The sequence below is a fragment of the Chrysemys picta genome, chromosome 1 (assembly GCF_011386835.1).
Source record: "Chrysemys picta bellii isolate R12L10 chromosome 1, ASM1138683v2, whole genome shotgun sequence".
In the NCBI taxonomy this organism is placed as follows: domain Eukaryota; kingdom Metazoa; phylum Chordata; order Testudines; family Emydidae; genus Chrysemys; species Chrysemys picta.
In genome coordinates, this window is record NC_088791.1 from 81,237,173 (window position 1) to 81,248,380 (window position 11,208).

Below are 11,208 nucleotides of genomic sequence, written 5' to 3' on the forward strand. Positions count from 1 at the left end.
CACCCTCCCCTCCACCCCACCCCACCCCCAAGGTAATCTCAGGTATTTTTTAATATAAATAAAGGACAGGTCACGGGTCATGAATTTTTGTTTATTGCCCGTGACCTGTCCATGACTTTTATTAAAAATACCCGTGACTAAAACGTAGCCTTACTCATAAAAATTGAACACGCTATCTCTTCTGAGTCTTTTGCCTTTGCTCTCGCCCAGTTAGAGAGACTAAAACTAGCAACAGAACTCATGTGCTTCAGTGAGAAGTGTGGAGCTCTACATACAAGGGCAATGGAAACGTTTGTATTGCTACATAAAATGTGTGGATTGAGTATGCATTTTTCACTCATCTTGAATTAAATACCATGGGCCAAGTTTCTGTGTTTTTCTATGCAGATGCAACTTCCATTGAAGTCGATGTAACATTAATGTTGCTTGATTTGATTGCTTTGCTACTTTTGCTGAAGCAGAGAGAACTGAAATCTCCATTAAAATCCACTGGCTGTGTCACAGGCATAGGCAACTTAATGTAAGTGGCATGTTGTAAGTTACTGAAAAGGCATGAAGTTTTCTTAGCCGCCGATATATGGTGAATGAACAAAAATAAGGAGTTAGCTCAAGCCTTCAATAATAATTTAATGTTTTTTCTGAAGCCCTGCAACATTTTAAAAATATTAGTTAATGCTGACTCATATCAAATCAGTTCCACTAAAAACAACTCAGCTCCAGATCCTTGGTGGTGCAGGCACTCATTATTTTTCAACTGAAAGCTTTCATCCTGTCGTTTTGCTTGTCCAATATTTACCCTGCACTTACATTCAAATGGAAAATATTGGGGTGCATATTATGAGCATTACAGGGTTTGTAGTAATCCAATTCTTTTCTTTCTTTCTCCTAAAAAGGAAATAGCAGCTTTGGAGTTTTACAAAAATGGTAATACTGGTGGTACACCCTATTAACAGACCACGAGACGTTTTTTATTTGAGTCTGAATCTTTGTTTCTGAGGTTCAGAAAAATGAATCGCTGCTTTGTGTTGCTTCATACTTGACAGTATTTAGAAGTTGGTAACATTTACTTCTTCCAGTGGAAGGGAGACAGTCTGAGTCTGCACATGCTGACTCTGCAACAGGCACACTTTATAATTCAGCAATTCAAGAGCAATTCGAGGTCTGATTCTTAGGTTCTATATCATTTAAGGCTTTCAATACTATTTGCCTGAAGGACTTCTGTGTCTCTATGGTCCATGGTGGTAGTAGGGTTGAAGCTTCTGACCATCTATGTACAGTTTTGAAAGTCTGAGAAAGCAGGGCCTTTACATATGAGAGGCAATTTAATGGTGAAGCTCAAGATTCCTTTTTTTCCTATTTATTTTCCTATGTCTTTTGTTGTATAATGATGTGGGATGCTGTGTGTATCTGTGCCCACGTTCTAATTTATATAGGTACATTCCTTAATTTGCCATAAATCATGTTCTTAGTTACTCTTTTCTAAGATGCTCCAAGTTCTTTGGTCATGGGTAGGGTGACCAGATGTCCCAATTTTATAGGGACAGTCCTGATATTTGGAGCTTTTTGTTACAATAGGCACCTATTACCCCCTGCCCCCGTCCCAATTTTTCACACTTGCTGTCTGTTCACCCTAGATGGGTATTGAACAATCTGAATTTATTATATAGATATTGACCAGAACTGATACCAATACAGCATCACCCATTGTCATGCTCTTAGGATGCAGCAAATAGAATACTGTCTTACCTGAAAACCATGGAAAACGAAGACAGGCTACGGGGAAGTGGTCCAGGGAAATGTAAAGCAGCAATTAGTAAAAGAACGCAGCATGTGCTGCTATATTTAAAGGGTCTGTGGGTTGGGACACAGAGCAGGAGGTGGGACTGGGTCCCTCCAACCAGCTGCTGGAAGAAGTGGCTATGCCCTAAGGAAGGGATTTAGAACTGGGACTGACTCAGCAGGGAGTTGTGGTCAGCAAACAGAATCCAAGAAGGGTGGCTTAACAGGAAGGCTGGGGTCACTGAGGACTCAAGTAAATGCAAGGAGTCGCCAGGGAAGAAGCCTGCTCAATTCCAGAGTAGGAACCTTGATGGACCAAGCCAGGGTATTGTGATGGGCCCCGTTCGACTGTTAAAGGACTGAGTCCAGGGAGGGCTGTAGGACATTGGGGACATTTTGGATTGTGCACCTGGGAAGGGGTTTCCTTGTTTCGTGTATGGACAGTGTGACTTGGCCAGAGGGCTGAGTCACCAAAGACCCGCCTGATAAACACAGCAGCTGACAGGGGGCACCATGAGCTGAGGAAATCGAGAAAAGACAACAGATGCACCTGAGCAGAAGAGGGCATTCATGAGAGGTGGATGCCACTCTGTTACAGGGACACAAGAGGCACAGAGATGAAGTGACTTACCCAAAGTTACACAGCAGGTTGGCAGAGCCAGAAATAGAACCCAGAAATGATATTCTGTGCTGCTCCTCTAAGAGGAGTATTTGTAACAGTGATTGAATAGGGAGAAAGCTCCTTCTAATATATTTTATCTGTGCAATGAGAGATCGCTTTACTGGAAGTAAGGGTCTCTTTTTGATTTTTGCATCTCATACACTGGTATAAAAAGGAAGTGATGAAGTTAACTGGTAGAGTGATTAAGGACAGAACAGAACTATGACAATTGTTTTAATCTTGGTTAACGTCACCAGTTGCAGTTCTGCTGAATTAAGAGAGAAATTATTTTCAAGAAGTCAAGAAGCTTCACATTGAAGGTCAACTTTTCAGTGCAGCCTTAACCGGGGATTAGGAGGTTTTGTCTGTAATAATTTGTAGGTACAGTAAATGCAGGCAGATAACTACCTGAAGTGTGAGTACAATCAAGTTCTTCGTTGGAGCATTAATGGAGACATTAATTGAACTCACAAATAATTGTAGGCACAAGAGCTCTCTCAGTTTGTGGGGACAATGGGAGAGGCAAGCTTCTAAACTGTTTCCTTATGTCATTAGCTGCAACAGTAAATATATGGGATCATATCCTCACTTTGTTTAGATTGTCTTTGCCCCAGTTACTTCAATGGAGCTATGCCAGTATATGTCAGCTGAGTGTCTAGCTCAGTGTCTGAAAGGAAATAGCATAGAAACAGAACCAGACCAAATATGAAAAAAACAAATATAACTAAAATTATTACTCAGTAAAATATGTTACATTTGTTCTCTTTTTATAAAAAACAAACTATAAATAGATTTTTTTAAAGGTCAGATTAAAATGTAGAGACCAATTTTCTGCTCTCCTTGGATCAAATCCTGACATCTTCACTCTGTTTTTACACTGTACTTACTCAAGCAAAATTTCATCGTCTTCAATAGGAGTTTGTCTTCAAGAAGAATAGAGAACAATTGGAGGACTTCAAGATTTGCATCACAAGCTTTACTGGAATAACTGGTATACCTGAGAACATACTCAGACCCAGATTGCCCTCTCCCCTTCATATCTGTACAAAGAGGGACAAGCTGCACACAGATCTCTCTGCTCACATGGAAAAAGGGAATCAACCACTTCTGTGGCATTGTCTTCCACCTGCCTATGGACCTCGCAGCACCCTCTCTGGAGAACAGCTATCCACATAAGGTGGGAAGAATTGGGTGAGCTAGGAACAGTGTGGCAGGTCAGAGGTGGAAGCAGAGGGATACACATCATTCCTCCTTTAGTCCCACAGAGATTCCCCAGAAAAGACCATGCATCTTGTGGCTTTCCCACCAAAGACCTCATTCCAATGTCATTGAAATCATTGAGAAGATTCCCAGTGACTTCAGTGTACATTGGATCAGGTCCAGATTGTTACACACACACACACTATATAGATATAGATGTATATAATATGATCTAGCAGGTCTTCCTAAAACCTGGGTGGGAATTACAAAAGGTAGAAGAGTCCTTTGAGAAAACCCCACCTTTGAGCTCATCATGTAGATCTAATTTCCCTATATAATTCTTAGATACTATGGTGATAGACACCGTGTTTTCACAAGAGAAATCCTTCTAGTTACTTTATTATATTATTTTCACCCCTCTACCAACTGGTTGCAGATTTTGGAGGCTTGCAGGTTGGTTTTCCATTGGAGTAGAAATCATTGATGCTGTGTTTGGGTATTTTCTTACTGTAACCTATATTTTGCTCTATATCCACCAGTCTTTGAAGAGAGGTGGTCAAATAGTGTGCAGGTAAAACCTTTTTTTCAAGAATCTCAACCAAAACATCAGTCCCTCGCTGTCAGGGAGCAACTTTGCCTCAAGAGTTTATTTTATTTAGAGAGATTAAGGCAGGCAGCAAACTTTCGCCCTGCAAAAGAAACTGCCACCCAACCCTAATAATACAGCATTTCTTCCAAGACTCTACAGTGGTTGCAGAGGAGGAGGGTCCCAGAGCCCAGGCTCCAGTCCGAGCCCAACCATCTAAACAGCAATTTTTAACCCTGCAGCTGGAGCCCTGGAGTCAGTGGACCCAGGCCAGCAGGGGTATTTAATTGCTGTGCAGACGTACCTCTAATCTACCTTATTTATTGGAATTTTACATTTAAACAAATTGTTTAAGAAAGAAATCAACCTCAATTGTGCCTATTCTTACTCCCTATGCTGAATTGGTGTGAGTGAGAAACCCACTGTTCCCACACAAAACACTCATAGCTCGACAACACTAGTGATACAATTTTCCTTTGTCTTTTTCCTGCATCCATTTCCATTTGCTGTGCTCCTATATACGGTGGTGTATTTTCATGCTTGTTCTGCATTCTCTATGTCATATTGTCCTTTTTTATTTTTTTATCTCTGAACAGAACTAAGCACAAAGTTTTCTTTTAAAAAGTAATAAAAGAATAATGAATACAAGAGCAATGGATTTCTGCTTAGATGATTGAGACACTGATCTTACTAATTATATTTATTATAGTAGCTCCAAAAAGTCATGCTCAGGATGAGGCCCCATTGTGCCAGATGTGGTTCAAAGATACAGAAGGACACCATCACTGCCATGAAAAGCTTAGGATCTAAGATAAGATACTAGAGCTGGTGCTGAGAAACAGGGAGGGAAGATGAGGGTAATTAGCAATAGATGGTTATATAGATTAGTATGATGTAAAACTTGAGTCACACTGTTTTTGTCAAGTATCAGAGGGGTAGCCGTGTTAGTCTGGATCTGTAAAAAGCAACAGAGAGTCCTGTGGCACCTTTAAGACTAACAGATGTATTGGAGCATAAGCTTTTGTGGGTGAATGCCCACTTCGTCAGATGCATGTTTTGTTGTTTTTAAGTTATAGGATATAAATAAACAAATTAATAGAATAGACTTTCCTCCAACTCTGGTCTATATTTCTAGAGCAATGACCAAGGAATTGGATTTACCACTTCCAATATTTGTTGAGCCAATATTTAATATCTCTGAACTGAGATGTCATATTCCAGATTTTAACATAGGGCTAATTTTCAAATGAAAATTATGTTTTTTTCCCCAAAGAAATTCTGATTAAAACTAAAGCAGCACGAATGCGAGACACTATCATTTAACTCACAATTGATTGACTAGAGCTGATAATGTTAACAGGATGACCCAAGTAACATTGGTTAGCCAGTGCTGGTGTAATAAAATCCCTTATGCATATCTCACAAGAGCACATTGGTTCTTTCTCACTCTGCAGCTAGTCTTTGTATTCTTGAGATTGTTTTGCTTGTTAACTTGATTTTGTTTTTTGTTTTTATTGAGAGATAACAGTTAACACTTGGCATTTGCTAAGGAGTTTTTGGCATGGTGGTGATCTAATATTCCTGGGCATAGCTGGTAGTACTGTTTTCTACCATCAGTGGCCAAATTGGAATTCACTTGGTCTCTCTGTGAAGGGGTTCCTCCAGGTATGGCTGTTCCTTTCCTGTCCAGAAGGGGCTGCTCTTCCTCTCCTCTGCAGTTTTGTTCCTTCCCCTTCCTGGGACCTGGCAGAAGGCTTTCCCTGAGAATGAAGGAGTGGCAGGGCGAGAATGGGGTGTGCACTTGTGAAACCCACTCTCATGCACACAGTGCAAACATAAGAGGAAAGTTGATAGTATCAGAAACTGTACTCTTTTGCAAGGAATCACCTCTGCACTAGAGCACCCTGGGAGTGTGTGATTATGCTGCACCAATGGACCGGTGTTGCCAGGCAGTATGCGGGTGTAGTGGTGGGCCACATCAAAGCAGTGGAGTCATTTTGACCCAAAGTTTGTTGGAGGGGGACAAGCAGCTGACTTCACAGATGAGCGCAATCCTCAAAGCACCTCCTGAAAGCCCCTGCTTTGCACCATGTCCTATATTTACCCCATCAAAGTGTGTGTGCTTCAGGCTATGGAGCCTTTAGAAAATTTTACTCAGTGCCCATGTGAGTCTGTGCATGTTTATAGAGCGCTCTGTGTCCCACCCTAACCACACGTTGTGCCTGTCTTCTCAACAGGAGGCTCTCTCTCCCCACCTAGCAATATCTTCTTTCCCTCCATTGGGTGGAGGAGTGTGCAGGTGTTTTCTGCCTCCTCCCACAAGCCCCAGGCCTGGGGTGAAGGAACTCATTCCCTCCCTCCTCCTCTCCCCCATTTAGGGTGACCAGATGTCCTGATTTTATAGGCACAGTCCCGATTTTTTGGGTCTTTTTCTTATGTAATCTTCTACTACCCCCCACCCCATCCCGATTTTTCACATTTGCTATCTGGTCACCCTACCCCCATTACTTGTGAGCGCTGCCAATAGGAGGGAAACTGGGGTCTTCCCTCTGATTCCCCCTGCTGGCTGGGTCTGGTGCTGCCACTGCCTTTCAGCTAGTGAGTGGAGCTATTTTCTTGTGTCACCTTTCCGGCAGCTTCACACAAGGGGGAAATCTCCTGCTGCTCACTGCATATCAGCGCTCACTGCATATCAGCAGCACTTCTAAAGCTGCAACTGGCCTTCCCTTTCCTCCTTGGCTCTCCGCTGCCTAGACTCAGTTGTGGGGAGGAGGAGGAAGATATTGTCCCCCCTGTCTGAAAGTTTTGGTGCTGTCTACTCCCTATTTGCCCATAACCAAACATAGAAGGCCAGGGTCTCAGACCCAGTGGCCTACTGGAGTGAGTGCTTGAGCCTTAATTAAGCAGATTGTAAATAGTTGGTAATTTGTCTTCCTCATTAAAGAGGATGCTAGTTTATGGCAGTTGGCTGTAGAAATGGAATTGTGGAAAAAGTGTAACTAATGCCAGTGTAACCAATGCTCACAATTTTATCAGAAGTCTCATGATATTTGGTGTTTGGTGTTTGCCAGCTTCTGAATTCCTGTGATTATGTGAGAATCTCAGATTTATTTATTGTATTTTTAAAATAAGTTTCTAATCCTCATGTTTGCAGAAAAAGAATTGGAAAAGTGAACCCTAAGGGTTCAGAAGGCAAATAAAAAGACTGAAAATATATTGAAAAAAAACAAAACCCTCATGATTTTTAAGTCAATCTTTTCATTTTGGAGTTCCTGAGATGATTTTTGAATGCTTGTAGTTGGGAATATTGTAAATAAGATATTATAATTTGCAATTTATCCAGCTATCATGTGCTCAGTCACTTTATGGCATGCCATGTTAAATCCTTAGATAGTGACTGAACACAAAAATACCAATTTTCTTGTTTGAATACTTTCAGAAAAGCTTCCAAATTTTTTGTATCTCACCTGAACTAAACCCAGTTTCTGAATTGTTTGATTTTTACCACAAAAGTATTGGCTGACATAAAATAATCTAAACCTGTTGTGCAATTGTATTTGTCCTCGGTGTCAACAAAATATGTCAATTTAAAAGTTGAATCACCTCTCAGTGTCGTGCTTCAGAGTTCTACAGTATGAATTCAAAATATTGCCTTTACCAGTAATACTTTCCACTTACTGAAAAAGATGAAGTCAGTGTGTAGAAAGTAATCAGGGCCGACGAGAGAGGTGAAGCCGGTACAAATTACCGGGGCCTGGTGGTCCGGAAGGGGGCCTGGGGCCCGGCTTCCCCCCCTCCCCCGCTGGCCCTGTTTAGCCGGTTCACCCTTGCTGGGGGGCCTGAACAAATTTTTTCACCGGGGTCCGAACCTGCTCTCGGCGACCCTGAAAGTAATGAGAGCCCTTCCCATTTAATCCCTTACAACCTATTAAATGGTACATATATCCACTGAAGGAGAATTCACATGACCTTAAGCATACTGAACAGGATACACTTTACATCCTAATATGAATTCTGTGGGTCATTAAAAATGGTTGGCATGATTTTAAAAGCTCTAAGTGTGAGCAGTGAGGGATTGGAGGGAAAGGACACCCAATGGGCTGACACTTTTGCTTAATTTTGGTGAGGCTACGATGTGATGTTAAATTGCCTTGAGATTTGGGGTCTGTGAAACCCTTTCCGTTAACAGAAATATCATTGGCAGGCACTTCTATGTTTTGAGATCTCATTACAACATACTGACTTCTCCCTACACATTAGAAATATGTGCACTGACAAACTGAGTAATTAAATATTTTCAGGAGTGAGCCTTCCGAAACAAGACAGTTCTCTGAAGTTCCCTACGCAGATAAGCAATATTCAACATGATTCCCTTTTTCCTTTTGATGTAGACCCATACTTGAGTGATTTTTAAATCCCATCTTTTTCCTTTATGCTCTGGAATTCATCTTATCCAGGATAATCTTTTGGTTCCTCTGAAAGAAAGCTTTAATCTAAAATTAAAAGAAGATAAAAGGAATCATCAACAGAACACTATATAGTTAGCTTAATTGGCTCTTCTGAGTGTTTTCCTGTTAAAAGTACCTTCACAATACATGATAACATTTAGTAGCAGACACATATGGTCCCTATTTTCAGTGCTTATATGGATTTGCTGGAATTTGAACCTTTTCTAAAGGACGGAGCATGGAAAGGCACTAGTCTAATTGGTTTCACTAAAACTTTCCATATGATAGCAATAATCCAATTTGTCCAAAGTTGAATTTTGTCAAAATAATAGCAAAATCCTTAGTTTTCTTCTTTAATTCTCTTAAAAATATATTTAGTTGATTTGAAAATGAATATCTATTTGGACTAAATATGAAATATAAAGATAAGATTTTAATCATGGGAAATCAATAATGCAGGAAGAGCTGAACAAAAGCATTAGTATTTAGCTTGGTTCATTGTCCCTTGTGAAAGCACACTCTTTGAGCATGTGCAAATTAGTACAAAGGAGAAAAAAATCATGCTTTCTGCCATTTCCACCAACTTCTAATGACAAAAAAAAAAAAAAAAAAAAAAAGTGTCCTAGACCAATTTTTTTAACCAAATAAGATCTCACCCATTTCATGACAAAACTGGTAACATTTTGTCTCTCCTGTCTTCTCCTACCTTGGCCCTGGCCTGATCCAAAGGCAATAAGTCAATGAAAGAACTCCCATTGACTTCAACAGGCTTTTAATCATGACCGAGTGAAGATATAGGTTTTTTTTCCCCTTCAAAAGCTGCATTTAGTTTTTGACAAGGAAAACAATGGGTGGGTTTGTTTCTGCAACTCTGAATGCAGAGTAGTAACTTTGAACACACTGAATAGTTTAATTGAAATCAGTGAAGCTAGGCAAATGCAGAAGTGTTTGTAGGTTTGAGCCTAAGTAAGGGGTTTTTTTTGTAGTTTTGTTAAAATGTTTAATTTGATCACCTGCAATAGTATTTTGTTTTGCTTTGTGCAGCTCTAAATATGGATTTCAGAATCTGAATGTCCCTTTTTCTTGTCTGCATACATTCCTTGGATTTGTTATTGTAATACTATATTTTTAATATTTATGATACTGTATAACTTCTATTGTTGTATTATATTAGTAACATTATTTGTAAAGAGTGACAGTACAGGGGCAGGAATTGCCTTTGCTATACCCTCCAAATCCCTCTTCCAGCTCACTTGCATCACTTCTATTTTCTGTTGAATAAACTTCAGACAGCTCAGGTTCATTCATCCAAGTCCTAGACTCAGCTAGGCACTGAGAAATCACTAATAGTGCAGCATCTGGGTTTGCTGAATTCTGAGACATAAAGCTAAGGGGCATCCACATATTACTAGCACCACATTCCTATCATCTGAGTATGTCCCCAAGTGGCGTTATAAATATGTTGAATAAGAGAAATGACAAGGCAGCTTTGAATAACCTCACACAAAAGTCCTCCAGAATCACCCTTTGAAACCTCTCGGACACAGAAGAGCGGGGCTTGTGCGGGAAACTAGTGTAAAGCTACAATAAGCAGTTCTACATTGCATCTACCCCAAGATTGCTCCTCAACCCCTTGCAGTGCATTAACAGGCCTTATAAAGTGCTCAACAGTATGGGGGGAGGGGAGGAAGGAGTATAAAATCTGTCCCATGGCATGAAACCAACTACTTGTGTTCCTTTTTAAAACCGTTTCTAAAACTGTGGTTGGCATTCTCCAGAGCCAGTGAGGTAGCACACAGACCTCTTACTCTGTTCCAGTTGATCCTGTGGGATGATGGGGATATCTTCCATTCACAATTAGACAACTTTATGGCTCATGCTTCTCAACTAGTTTTACTTCTCCTTCTGTGTAAAAATGTTTGTTTATAAAGAGGGTGCACTTAATGTACACTTTCCTAATGCCACACTTCCCCTGGTCAAATGCTGTGCTGGCTTTTCAGTGATGTGACTGTTTAATTTCTCTTTGCTTATTATTGGATAACTAGGGGAGAGCAAGTTAAAGCCAGCTAATGCACTTGTTCATCCTTTAAAATGGGAAGGAAAGACTGAAACCATTTCTCATTGACCGTTGTATAAATATGACTGCTAATGTTCAATGAAATGACGGAGAGCGTAATTCAGCCCTGGTGTCAGAGCATAGATTGCAGTGCAAATTTCTGTGTGCAAATCACATTGTAAATGAGAAAAATCCTGGGTGACAAAAAAGAACATAGAGATCAAGGGTCACATTTTGAATCTCTGAACGAAGGTGTTGGGTTTTTCCTAGCTGTGCTTTCTGATTGCAATGTCAACACACAGTGAACAGAATAAGTATGTTAATTTGTGCCACTGATGCCATTTTTTTCTTTTGCTTAGCCCTTTTTTATTATTATTTTTAATATTTTTCTGGCTTAACAGTAGGTGAAGTAGAGGAAGAAAAAAAACTGTGCAACACTCACTGTCAGTAGATGGCACCTCAGAATAGTTGTGCGTCG